This window comes from Hemicordylus capensis, chromosome 2 (assembly GCF_027244095.1).
Source record: "Hemicordylus capensis ecotype Gifberg chromosome 2, rHemCap1.1.pri, whole genome shotgun sequence".
In the NCBI taxonomy this organism is placed as follows: Eukaryota; Metazoa; Chordata; class Lepidosauria; order Squamata; family Cordylidae; genus Hemicordylus; species Hemicordylus capensis.
In genome coordinates this window covers 352984644-352993291 of record NC_069658.1, presented here as the reverse complement: position 1 = coordinate 352993291, position 8648 = coordinate 352984644, and positions in this window count along the sequence as shown.

Genomic DNA, 8648 nt, shown 5'->3' with positions numbered 1-8648 from the left:
CTCTCCAAGAATGGACATATCTGGCATATCAGCCGAAGCTGATAAAAAGCACTCCTGGCCACAGCCTCAACCTGAGAAACCAGGGAGAGTTTGGTATCCAGGAGCACTCCCAGACTACGAACCTGATCTCTTAGGGGGAGTGCAACCCCATCCAGAACAGGCAGATCTATACCATCTCTTGGTTCCCTACCCCCTACAGACAGTACCTCTGTCTTGTTTGGATTCAACTTCAGTCTGTTATCCTGCATCCAGCCCAATATCGCCTCCAGGCATGCACATAGGGGGGTCATGCCATTTCCTGATGAAGTTGTTATAAAGAAATAGATCTGGGTGTCATCAGCATATTGATAGCATCTGGATTTGTGCCTGGAGTGTTATCTCCACTTCAAGATAAGCCTTAAGTCTAGCTATTCACATTTCCACATACACTTCCAGAAGCTACTCTTGCCTTTTGTTAGACAAATTTACACCCAAGACTGACCAGTTCATGTAACTATGAATTTCATTGTTCTGAATTTCTGTCCCTGCAGGGAGGGAGCATGGTTTGGGAATAGCCGCCAGGCATGTTTTGGAGTATAAGTACTCCTGGCCAAGCCACATGGCCTCGGAATCAGAATCTACACTGACTTTTACTTTGCTAGTTCTCAAGGGTGTGAGTGGTAGCCTTTTGTCCCTCACCTTCCTGCCTTCCTGTCTTTTTCCTGCAAGGAGACCTGCCAGTACACCGAACGCACCACCAGATGAAAGATAGGTAAACTAACCTTCTTGCCCCCTTCTCTTCTCTCTCCCCCTGCCTCTAAACACTTTTTACAGAAAGCCTTAAGCCAGGCTCTGGTTTAAGCACCTTAGCCAAGCCGATCAACTTACTTTGAACACCAAGCTAAATTACCTTCAGTGGGATTCTTGGTAAGATTTTATAGCCTTGCCTTCCTGTATCCTCTTCTATCCTAAATAAATCTTTTGAATTACATTCTGCCGCTTCTTCATTTCCAAAATGCAAAACTTGTCTAAAGACTCATCTTTTTACCCAGGCCTTTTAGCCTTTTATCTTTGTAACTTTTTACATTTTGGACTGTTTGATTTGTTTTAAACTGTTTTTAGTATTTAATTGATTTTAATGTTTTGTTTTTGTTTGTTGTTGGGGCAGTATAAAAATGCGCTAAATAAATAAATAAATAATAAAATAAATAAAACTTGCTCAAGCTGATACTGTACAGAACTGCTTCCTCTAGCCAATCTAATTCTCCACCCTAAGCTACAAGTATAGTTGGAGTGTCCTAGCCAAGCACTCAGGATCAGTTCTGCTAACAATATAAACGGTTGCTAGATAGAACACTATACACTGCCATACTTTAAGGCCAAATCTGAGTCTTATTTAGGCTTCCCAAGCTTAGCTTTGTTGGCAGAGAAATTAAATTTTGGTATAAAGGAGGTCTGTGTTGACCTCAGCAATTCAGGTTTTGCAAGCTGCATCTTAATTAGTTCATGGAGAAATTGCTTTCTTTCAAAGTGTTTTGCTTTGATGCAGCAAACTCTGCTCTCTGAACATATGTCTTCATTGCCAATAGCATTGAAGGAACAATAATTGTTTAGTACTTTAGGTGAAATTGATTGGAACAAAGGCCACATGGTACATCAGAGTTCAGAGTGTATGAAGAGAGCTTATTCTCAAAGAGAAGTGTAGAATTGCAGAGGGGGGTGGGTGGACTTAGATCAGGGAGACCTGGGTTCAAATCCCACTCATCCCTAAAGCTTACTGGGTGACTTGGGCCAGTCATTCTCTCTCGGTGTAACCTACCTCATGAGATTTTTCTAATAATAAAGGGTATGGAAGAAAAACCTTGAATGCTGCCTTGAAATAGATACACTTCTGCATTGGGTGGAGAGTTGGCAGATCTAGGAACGTGGGAGATCCTAGAAGATTGCATCAGGGATGGTCAGCCCAGTATGAACCTTATATTATGGATAGCTTCACATGACACTTCAAATGTTTTCTGCTGAAGCCTTTGGAATGCGCACAAGCCCAACTTGTGGTCGTGCAAGGGTAATGTCCACCAATGTCGCCATGTTCCACCTAATTTTCTATTCCAGACCCAATATCTGTATCCAACTTCAATTCTTGGTAACAGATGTTGAGTCTAGAACTGAAAGTTGGGTGGAACATGCTGTAGTTGGTGGGTTCACACAACATGACCATCAGCATTGTCCTCACATGACCAGAGGTCAGGTTTGTATATGTTCCTCGGTCTCCGGCAGTGAATCGGACAAAATGATTTGTGAAGCCGCCCTACATATCTCAGAGAAAAGGCAGATACATTTTTGGACCATGGTGTGTATGGCTTCATTTTCACTACTATGGATGGCCCTACTATCCTGTTATGCCACCTAATGGCGCAGCAGGGAAATGACTTGCTTAGCAAGCATGAGGTTGCCGGTTCAAATCCCCCCTGGTATGTTTCCCAGACTATGGGAAACACTTATATTGGGCAGCAGCAATATAGGAAGATGCTGAAAGACATCATCTCATACTGTGCGGGAGGACGCATTGGTAAACCCCTCCTGTATTCTACCAAAGACAACCACAGGGCTCTGTGGTCACCAGGAGTCAACAGTGACTCAACAGCACACTTTACTATCCTGTTAATTCTGTCCTGCACCATGTGTTGCCTACTAAGACTAATGCAGCACACTGCTCATGTATGATGGCCTTTCAGGTGCTTCATATACCACTGTTTTTGCAGTTTTAGGTAACAGAAATTGAGATTTACTGAGTTCCTGACAAGCCACAAGGTGGACTGCATTTAGTTTTACAGGTCACAAGTTGTGCAGGTCCATATAATCTGTGGTAGCTTCTGTCAGCCTGCTCTACAAACCTTCCCTTTAGCCCCTAACATTTAAACACTTCTGCTGATGTCCAAACTGTTATGAGCCCCAGTTTAAGTTATGCAAGATGCTGGAGACACCATCTATGCCTCAATCCTATTACTGCAAGATCAATGCCATCATATTGTATTTTTCTGCCACAGTTGGGGGCAGGTCCCCCAAACGTCCTCTACGATTGTACCTCAGTTGATGGACTGAAATTTCTTCAAAGTGGAATTGGAAGAAGATTTCAGGGTTCCTCCTGTGGAGAAACTTCAGAGTTTTTTTCCAAATGGTTTCTCCAGATACCATCTGACTCAATAAAGACAATGACAAGACAGTTTTTGTAATTAAAAATAGCCTTTTGAACATCAAAGCTGAATGCATCCTTTAAAAAACAAACAAACATGGGCCAGTCATTTAAGAAACGATGAATTTCCTGCAGGTACATTTAATAACTTTGCTTAAATTTCCTCATATACCGAGAATAGGGACAAGGGCCCTATTTTTTTTTTTTAAATAAAACAACCCCCCCAACAAACAAAACCCCCACAAAACCCCTCTGTTCTGTGTTTTTTGTTTTTTTTTAACCTCTCCTATGCATATACAACTGCTGAGAGAATTGCTGATAATGGATATTCCCTCTCCATCCCAAAGCTTTGATTTGTAATGGTACTTTGTACATCATTTACAAGTGTGCATACATATTAATTTTATTAATGAAAATTAAGCATGTAGAAATCTGCCTCAACAGGGATTGCATGCTACAGAAATAGAAAACTAATTGCATTTAGCATTTGTCATAACCACCCTCAGAATTCTTTACACATACAAAGTGTCAGTCCTTTGATTAGAGCACTGGAGTTCTCAGCTGCCAGGCAGTCCTTGGCTTATGCCTGCCGATCGTGACATGCACACTCTGAACAACAGATAAAATGGAAATGTTAAGTGTCAGAAATAATGATCTGAAACCTGTGTTAGAATTTCCAGCTGGTCACAGCATGTTTTGAGTAGATTGAAACAGGCTGAGAATTTAGCCACATAAATACTGGATTTGATTCAAATTTAAATATTTCCTACCTATGATCTTGTGCCCAGAGAAAAGCATGCACAAGTAGTGATTTTGCCAAAGTTTGTATTCACTGAGCTCAGAATATGAACTTGGCCAGCTTAATGCTTGCCCACATTACTAAGTGAGCATCATTTATCATGATTCCGCCCCGCTCCACTTGAAATTTTAATTTGAGCTGGCGCACCTCCTTCCCAGAGGCCTAAGCTGCCCCTGCAGACTACATCTCCCAGGGCAGGGCTTCTTGCATCTGTGATGCTATCAGAATTTAATGCTCCCCCACCTTTGTTATTCTGCACAGTGCCATGTACATTAAAGGTACTGATAGATAGATAGATAAAGTGCCGTCAAGTTGGTGTAAACTCTTGGCGACCACATACATAAGGTACTACATAATGTAATTATTATGATTAACAATCTTTAATATAATACAAGAGCAAGAAAGATCCATTCAAAGGAAGGGAAAAGGCAAGGAGGCAGTGAGCCCTGAGTGTAGTTGGGTAGTGTTGAGGTGTGATTGGCAACAGCAACAGCCATTCTTCAGGTTTTACTGAAAGGCACACATTGGAGAGGGTCACCATAGTTAACTTTTATGTAGAATTGGATGAGTAGTGGTGGCTGTTTGGTATACGAGACCAAATTCATAACCATTTGGTATGCAGCCAATTTGCCCTATGCCTTGGCCTCCACATCTGCCACGTTGATAATTGATCCTGAATTTGCATACAGCAGAATGGAACAACTCTTATCTGACACTAAGAAGTACACCTGTAAGGAATAGTTCATGCTGTCACTGGTACATAAATCTGATAGGATATTTTTTTAGTTTCTGAAGTAGGCCAATAGTGAACATGAATCTTTTATGGATCTTACAAGAAAATGAATGAATTGTGAAAGGTTCTGATAAGGGGAAGTAATACAGACAATGAGCCCCTGGGCACAGCTGTGTACTGTGATGGAATTAGATGCAGCCAGCCATCAGCAAAGTTTCACTGTAAGGCACTCATGGGAACACTTGAGAATCAAGTGTATGAAATTTTTGCACCCAACATCTTAAGACTGAGGAGGAAAAGCATTTGCTGCAGATTTGCCGCTTATTTTATATTCGTACATTTTCTTCTTCTTTTTGACTAAACTGAGATCCGGAGAGAGATGTTTGGGCAATACATGAAGGGCACTGAGAATTCCATGGGTGAGAAAATTCTCTACTTTCTTATCAAATTCCATGTTAATGAATATAACTCCCTGTATTCAGTGGTGTTTAGTTACATAAAGTTACTCCCCTGCTAACTTGGCAAAGAGGCACCTTTTAATGTGGTGATTCTCTTTATGTAGCAGGGGGAGAGTCGGGTGTAAATATAATAAGGCAAGGAGAGACAGTTGTCTGCCCCCCCCCCAGAGGCCAGTGACATTATTATTATTTTATTTACATAGTCAGAAAGGTGTTATTGACTGGTTTGTTTTATCCAGACATCGAGTCCTTCCCAAGGACCAGGGATGCCAGAATTTTATTGTCAATGGTTATAGATATCGTCGCAGAATATAGGCTGTTCCCAGTAAAGCTGCTTTTTGTAATTGGCTGATGGTGATTTCTGTGGCCCCTATGGTGTTGAGGTGCTCTTCAAGGTCTTTTGGAACTGCACCCAGGGCACCAACTAGCACTGGGCGTATTTTGGTCTTTTTCTGCCACAGCCTTTCAATTTCAATTTGTAGATCTTTGTATTTGCTGATTTTTTCTATTTCTTTTTCTTCTATTCTGCTATCCCCTGGTATTGTTATGTCGATTATTTTAACTTGTTTTTCTTTCTTCTCGACTACAGTTATATCTTGGTGTATTGTGTGGCAGATGTTTGTCTGTTTGTAGGCGGAAGTCCCATAATATTTTTGCATCTTCATTTTCTTCAACTTTTTCAATTTTATGGTCCCACCAATTTTTGGCTACAGGTAGCTTGTATTTTTTGCAGATGTTCCACTGTATCATCCCTGCTACCTTGTCATGCCTTTGTTTGTAGTCAGTCTGTGCGATCTTTTTACAACAGCTGATTAGGTGGTCCACGGTTTCATCTGCTTCTTTACAAAGGCGACACTTGCTGTTTGTTGTTGACTTTTCTACTTTTGCTCTTATTGCATTTGTTCTTAGTGCCTGTTCTTGTGCAGCCAGTATTAAACCCTCTGTTTCTTTCTTCAAGTTGCCATTCTTGAGCCATTGCCAGGTCTTGGTGATGTCTGATTTTCCAGTTATATTGTGCAAATATTGACCATGCAGTGGCTTATTTTTCCATTTTGCTGCTCAGTTCTTGACTTTTCTTTCTTGTAGGCCTGCTTTGTTTCATTGGTATTGAATAGTTTCACATTATTCACCATTTGAAGTGCATCTTCTTCACTGTCCTTTATATATTCTTCAAGGCCTCTTTTCTCCTGCTCTACTGTTTGATGGACTTGTAGCATTCCTCTTCCACCTGAGCTGCAAGGGAGGTATAGCCTATCTACATCACTGCGGGGGTGCAGAGCATGATTGATGGTCATTATTTTCTTGGTCTTACGATCTTTTAATGTGGTGATTCTCTTTATTTAGCAGGGGGAGAGTCGGGCATAAATATAATAGGGCAAGTAGAGACAGTTGTCTGGGGGCCCACTGCCTTGGGGGGCCCCCCAGAGGCAAGTCACATCATCATCATCATCATCATCATTACTGTTTCAATTTTCTTCCAAAAATGCACTTCCAAAAATAGCTCAGGGCAGTTTACACAGAGAAATAATAAATAAATAAGATGGCTCCCTGTCCCCAAAGGGCTCACATTCTAAAACGAAATATAAGATAGACACCAGCAACAGTCACTGGAAGTGCTCACATGACTGACTCCCCCAGCTGCACACCCGCTGGGGCTTCCTTCAGTTGTATTCATCCTCCGAAACTGATGTTATTGTTAAGACCTGGAGCTACCAGAACAGCATGTCTTTCTCTAGTGCCATTAGGATGATGGGGAATTTTAAAATCTTGTCTCTGGGCCCACTCCAACCTTGCTACGCCCCTGGAGAGAGTAACTGGCCCTATGCACCACCAGCACAGTACCTCCAGTGACTGTTGCTGGTTTCTGTCTTATGTTTATTTTTAGATCGTGAGCCCTTTGGGGACAGGGATCCATCTTGTTTGTTTGTTATTTCTCCGTGTAAACCACCCTGAGCCATTTTTTGGAAGGGTGGTATAAAAACCGAATAAAAAAACAAACAAAAAAACAAAGGCTATTGTATCTTAGAATGAAGGCCTACCTTGACAGGGATGAAGTGGAGAAGGTTTACGCAATTCTGCATATACATGACTTATTTATTTTGAAGCTATTTTAAAATTGAAATCCAGAAAAAAAAGATTTGTTTTAAAACAGAGAGAACTGTAAAATGCCTATGAGCATGACATAACAACCTGATGCAGGTATTATGATCAATGAATGAATGGGGCCAGTACTGACTGTAACTGCTGGCTTTACCCGTTCAGCACACCTGAAGCTGACACATTGATCATAATGTCTGCACAGGGGCCTATGCACATAAACTATGCACTGCAATGCAGACATCGTGTGATTCTGCATCACACCTTGACATCCAGGCACATAGGCAGACATTATAATCAATGTGTGGAGGTCAGGTATGTTGAGGGAGAGGAGATCAGCAGGTGCGATCATGATTCTGCCACCTCCCACCTCACATTATTTTAAACGTACACATTCATTACCTTAGGGATAGTGTTGGAACATCATGCTTTCTATCTAGAATTACCAGTTAATTCGGATTTGTTACATTTTCAAGACAAGGATTGTAAGTTAAAAAGTTTAACTGAAATACAAAATTTGGTTAGAGATTGGTTTCAGTATCATCAGTTAAATGAGATATATAAGAAAGACTTTAATGTTGGATTTGAGGATCAGATTTCAAGTTTTGAGAAGGAATTATGTCAAAATGATGAAAAATTAGTTTCTAAAATGTATAAACTGTTACTTCTGGAGGAGACAAGAGAGGAAGTGGTTAAAACGACCATGATAAAGTGGGCTCAAGATGTGGGGCGTAATATAGAAGTGGCAACTTGGGAAAAGTTATGGAAAACTGATTTAAAATTTACTGCATGCTATGCTTTAAAAGAAAATTATTATAAAATGATGTATACAGTAGATGGTACTTGACACCCAAAAAATTGGCATTAATGTATAAAAATGTTTCAAACAAATGTTGGAAGTGTGGACATTCTGAAGGTACTTTTTTTCATATGTGGTGGACCTGTGGGAAGGCTAAGGCCTATTGGGATATGATATATAATGAGTTAAAGAAAATATTTAAAATGACATTTCCTAAGAAGCCAGAATCCTTCCTACTGGGAATAACACAAGGTTTAATTTCTACAAATAATTTAACATTCTTCATGTATACTTCTACGGCGGCCAGAATAATATACGCACAAAAATGGAAGAGTAATGAACTGCCTTCAAAAGAAGATTGGCTGATAAAAATTTTGGAATATGCGGAGATGGCAAAACTTACAACACTGATAAGAGACCAAAACTTAGAATGTTTCAAAGAAGATTGGAAACCATTTTTGGTGTATCTAAAAAACTGTTTTCCTACTATGGACCTTACAGCTGGATTTGAAATTTAGAGAGAGAGAAAAAAATGCAGGTTGGGTAGACTAATTGTGTTTGTAAGGGTTTAAATTTATGTTTTGAATTAT